The sequence below is a fragment of the Gymnoscopelus microlampas genome (genome assembly GCF_963454915.1).
Source record: "Gymnoscopelus microlampas genome assembly, chromosome: 14".
Classification (NCBI taxonomy): domain Eukaryota; kingdom Metazoa; phylum Chordata; class Actinopteri; order Myctophiformes; family Myctophidae; genus Gymnoscopelus; species Gymnoscopelus microlampas.
The window spans coordinates 28,796,690-28,802,689 of NC_139951.1; the positions used below are offsets into that span (position 1 = coordinate 28,796,690).

Here is a 6,000-nt window from a genome sequence, read left to right on the forward strand (position 1 = left end):
TGCTCCATATGAATCAAAACAAAAAGGAACAAAGACACACCTCCTACAGTCAGTTAACGAGTGTCAAAATTGAGTGAGAAAATACACATCGCTCTTGGCATTTTCAAGTCTGAATGTGCCTCACGTTCACTGTGGCTCTAAAGAATACAAACACATTTTCATTCTCAGACAAAACTTAAAGCAAAGCTCTGCCACTAAGTGGAATACATTTGGCTGTATAGTCTCAAGTTTGACCTTAGAAACATTTCCATCAAGGTGTGAGAGAGAGAGAGAGAGAGAGAGAGAGAGAGAGAGAGAGAGAGAGAGAGAGAGAGAGACAGAGAGAGACAGAGAGAGAGAGAAAGAGAGAGACAGAGAGAGAGAGAGAGAGATGAATGGGTTGACGCCGAGGTGAAGGAGTAAAGAGGTAAAATGCTGTTTTCCAGGTTGCAAATGTGCCAGTTATGCAGAGAATAAAGGGAAGCAGTTAATTTCCAACAGTCTGTCACAGTCTTGTGAAGGCAGAATCATTTCTGCTGAGAACATGCTAAGGCAGAGCCTAAGTGGACAGAAAAATGCATGGGTATGTCGTCGAACAGATGGAGAATGGAGGACAAAATTGTTTACCTCGCATCATTTTGTGCCAGGTAAACAATTTTGCCCGCTTTCCTCCGCTCTTAACACAATTGTCTTTTCAGCTCTATCAGACGAAGTCAAACGGCTACAGGAGGAAGAAAAAAAAGATAACGTAATTGAGAATACGTGAAAACCGTTGAATCTGAATGGTTGTTCCTACATAACACTACAGCAGCATATTCTTCCTGTAGACCTCTGTCATAACAGGAATGTATAAATAAAACTGTGTGAGAAGCACGCTCAAGTAATTCTTTGAAGGCTTTACGATGTCTGAATTCCCACATAAATCAATGCAATACTTAAAAATACCTCAACATTCTTCGCAAAAACCAAACCTCTGATTGAGATGTTGGGTTGTAAAGGTCCTTACACACCGGGGGCGAATTCTTCATGCGAATAATACGTTTTTTATTTTTAAAACCTTATAAAGTCAATGCAAGCTTTCGTTTATCAAGATCGTTTATTCGCGTTGCATCTAGAGCCATATGAAATCCGTGTTAACGGAATCGCGGACGGAATCGCGGAAATGACCAATAAAAATGGAATTGGAATAAAACACGGAATATTGCAGAATTTGGAAAATAAAAAAAATCGCGGTAAAAAAAAATGTTTTACCGCGATTTTTTACAAATCCACGGGACACCACCATTTTGCATGGCCACATCCTACTTTATAAACAGTAAAATCCACGTAGAAATAGTCTTAGAAAGACGATAGAAACAATAATACATGGGCGACGCCATTTTGCGCATGCTCAGACCGAATTAGACCGAATTATTTTGGGAACATTTTTGCGTATAACACAACAAGGGCCATGTATGGACTGTTATATCTTGAACATTTATTCATTTCCACTTACCAGACACTTTTTTAATGGTAAAAATGAGCATAAAAAGCAAAATACAGAATTCAGAAATATTAAAATGGAAAAAACATAATTTGGGAAAAAATAAAACGGAATTGGGAAAAAAATAAAACGGATTTCATATGGCTCTAGTTGCATCGCATAATCGCCGGTGTGTAAGGACCTTTAGAATTGTATTATGCATATACTGTAGAAATTACTAATAGCATAATATTGTATATCTATATTTGGCAAAAGAATCCATCCTAAACCAGAATCCACAGTGATTATTTCTATGATCTGACACATTGGTCACTGTGACTAATATCCCAAAGCTTTGCTGACTCAATGATTTTTTGTGTCCAATCAATCAGAATTTCAAACCCTGTAAAAGTGGATCCAATGAACCCGTTAAGTGTGACTATGACAGGCAAAGGATGATAACAGTCATCCTATCTGTTGACCTACACTGCCATAACAATAATAGCATAGGATAGTCAACTGACTTTTCTTCATCATTGAATCATATTGTGGTAGATTGTTTTGGATCCAAATTAGAGCACCTTTAGTGGCTGATTTTGCTAATATTTGTGTGGCAACTAATACAGAGAGAGACAAGCCGAGCATTCTCGTTTTCCCCTGCTTCAATTCTCAAGCCTTTAATCAATGTAGCGGCCATTAGATCGTTCCTGTGGGAAGGGCTACAAGTTGAAAACCTGGGGCTGACCTCTTCTGATTGTCCATTTCAATACAGGGAACCTCTGATTGAAAGCTATGCAATGCCCACTGTCCGAGACCAGTTTGTACAACACTTTTGTGTTGTGTTTGATTGATTGATTGATTGAATACTTTGTTAGTCAGAAATGTAAACAGCACAAGGTAGAGTCAGACATTTAGGTTAAAAGGAAAGCACAAAAAAGTCCTGGGGACTTGTTTTCATTGTGGTCCTATAATGTATGTAATATGTAAGGGATAATCCACAACAATTTGTGCGTTTGTTGTGCATTTGCCCTACCCCACGACAACACAAAGGGTGGTTTGTCTCCCCACACAATGCACAGTTTTTCAATAGAGTTGATAATCCTGCTTATACCATGGCCACTTATCAACAGTTTAAATATAAGTAGTTTATTCATATTTTGGACATTACCACACTACTCCAGCCAAGTGGGAGAATCCAGTGTAACAAACTAGAAACGAGTACCAGCTGAGTCAGTCAGCTGACAGTAGTACGCACACACACACACACACACACACACACACACACACACACACACACACACACACACACACACACACACACACACACACACACACACACACACACACACACACACACACACACACACACACACACACACACACACACACACACACACACACACACACACACACATTTATAAATGTGATGAGGAGTCAAAGGTATGAAGTTACCTAGTTACCTGATAATAATGTATACTCCATTGGCCAATAAGAATCAAGTATTCTCTGTGGCCAGTGGTATAAACGTTACATTCTGAATTTTGCTTTAAATATAATCCCCATCTCAAAATATGTTGTTCCAGGGACCCCCCAGATGCAAAGATTTGAGTTAAAATGTTCGCTTTAAAACAATATATATTAAAAGATTTGCACATATTTTCGCGATTTTTCTAAAATAGCAGATCTACAAGCTCGTAGTGCGGCACTCGGTGCCACGCTATGAGCTTGTATATCTGCTATTTTTGAATAGCCAAACTGCACCTACTAGAACCTCCCTTTTCCCCCCCAGCCAGAGGTTATTCTTGGCTATGGCATTTTATACTGTATGCAACTAAGCATATCTTTTATTTTTAGGCATTTTTGACAAAGTACTAGTAAAATATTGATGAGCTAGCACAGTATACAGCAACCAAAAGGTCGCTGGTTTGATCTCCGGCACAGACAGGAGGGTGTACTGTATTCCGGTTGTGAGCTGGTGTCTGGAGGGGGAGCTGGATTATTATCTACACTACTCACTACTCACCATCTCTGCCTTAGTGCCCTTGAGTAAGGCAGTGAAACCCCAAACTGCTCCAGGGGCGCTGCACTGCAGGCTAACCCTGCACTCTGACCAAACTTATGAAATATATACAGGTATTATGTGTGGGTGGACTGTGTGTATGCAATTAGGATGGATATGCAAATAGACACATTTTAAGTCATTAAGACCTGAGGCGATTCTTAAAAATGTTTTCTAAGTCCTAACAGTTTTTTGAAAAATAACAAAAAAAATCAAGATTTTTCAAAAATAGCAGATCTACAAGCTCATAGCACGGCACTCGGTGCCGCGCTATGAGCTCGTGTATCTGCTATTTTTGAATAGCCAAATAAATCTTAAAGTGACACAGATGCGTTCCAGGTCTTAATGGGTTCATTGCCTTGCGTACACTGACAATAAAGTAATCTTCTCCTTCTTACAATTTAATCTCAGTTTGTTTGTTTGTTTGTTTATTTTTAAGTGGAAGATGATCATGTTACTACTACAAGCTACTGTCTTTTCACAAAAACAAAAAAACAGAGAACCAAAACTGGATCTTTGTTGTCATCATGCAGCATGAGACTGACTGATCACTAAGACAAACTTATTCTTCCTCAAAAGAATCATATTCATGCTGGTCCAAGTCAGACATGAAAAGACCAGATGGTTTAAGCTAAAAATTATTGTACTTCGTTTACATTCCCATTACTTGAGCAAGTTTGTCAACAGCAACTCTGTGGAGTGATATAACAGCACAGCGCAAGTGTGTATGCTGTAATACCGAGCAATATTTGTATACATTATTTATTTATTTATCTATTTTTGACAATGATGGTTTTATCTATGGAACCAAATGCGGAATAAAACATGGGCTGTATCCTTTTAAGAAGATTGGTCCACCATCCATAGCAACACAGAGCTTTAGTGACATGCAACTAAACATGGACCTGTAGATTCAACCTATATGAAAGAGACGTATGCTGACTGTATGGTTAAAAATGCCTTTCAACACTGTGCATTCTAAATACAGTTTAAAGAGAAGAATTTAAGATGTAATGAGGCCAACGTGATGGACTGTAGATAGCAGTTACAATTTTGGTAAAGCATTATTAATACTTTACACAAGCATCCCATCCATCAAGCCACACAGATGGATATGAAACACTGCCACCAAGATGACAATGATGAAAGTAGCCTCTAATAACTTGAAACGTGCGTTTTCAATGGAGGAGGATGGATGACACATATAGCCTCCTGGGAAGTGGATTTGCCAAGGAGTTTACATTGACAAATCAGGGGAGGGGGGCTGCTGTAACATGACGTCAATTCTATGTCACTAATCCTTCCCCCGGCCCCATTCCAAACCAAAAGGCTGCTGGTGGTGTGTGTGTGTGGAGAGAGGAAAGGCAGCTGTGCGTAATGCGTTGCTTTTACACAGTCAGGGGGCTTCTTGCCCGCTGAGGGAGGATTGCGGCACGATATCGTAGAATGCCCAGCACGTCACTGGGTTCCAACCGCTGTGCACACACGCTGCTCAAGCACATGCTTTTACGCTTCCGTTGAGAGGCGTCACACCTGGGCGGCCCTGGAAGTCCCAAGTGATCTTTTCTCGGGGTGTGGGTATTATGGGGCTCACGCTGAGCTCAACGTGAAACCACCAAACTCACGTCAGAATGTCCGCAAAGTCTATAGACAGGCCAATGGTTCTCAACCTGTGGTCCCCACAGGATTTTTTTGGGGGGGTCCCCAGATGACAGTAAAAATGTAAGGACTTTTAAGACCTTTTTAATAGCTAAAATGAAAGAAAGAAAGGAAAGAAATAAAACCATTACTGCATCAAAAGCTATACACTACACTATTAAAAACTGGTCAAACATTGGGCCAAATCGTCAAATAACATAAGAAAAAGGCAACAGCAAGGCTAGGCGTTGTGAGCTTGTAGATCTACTATTTTCACAATATGTATCTGTGGAGCAGAAAATGTAATGCCTCAACTCCTACAATTTCAAGTGCTTGTCAGGGTGGGGGGGGGTACCCAGTTCAAATATGATTATGTGTGTGGGGGGGGGGGGGGGGGGGGGTCACGCCGCCTGAAAAGGTTGAGAACCACTGATAAATATATATAGGCTACCGTAACACCCATTAATTTCCATTAGGGTGAGATAGAGATAATGTATGAGGAGCGGCATCTCTCTAAAGCAGTCAATGGGAGACGACACAGCACTGCATCAGCGCCTCGGTGCAGATCTGCGCTCATTGGTGCGCACAGCTGCTTTATTTGATAACCTATTAACTCCAGCCGATTTGTTATTCTGACAAGAGAGAGAGACAGCTGCTATAAAGACAAATACTCTGCAGGGAAAATATAGGTATATGTATATGGCATATAAGTGAACAAATTCACATCACTTTTTTTTTGCCAGCAGTGGATGAAGAATGTCTCTGGGACAGTGGGACACCAATGTATATGCGCCAGTAAAGCGTCTTTAGTCCATGTATAATCTGCTGTATAGGCTATATATATGCAGGTGCCCACGTCACA

At 40.4% G+C, this 6,000-nt stretch overlaps 1 protein-coding gene across 1 annotated transcript in view; it reads right to left on the minus strand.

Annotated features, from left to right (window-relative positions):
• Nucleotides 1–6,000, minus strand: part of ca10a (carbonic anhydrase Xa) — a 230,465-nt gene that overhangs the window by 223,599 nt on the left and 866 nt on the right. The window lies entirely within an intron of this gene.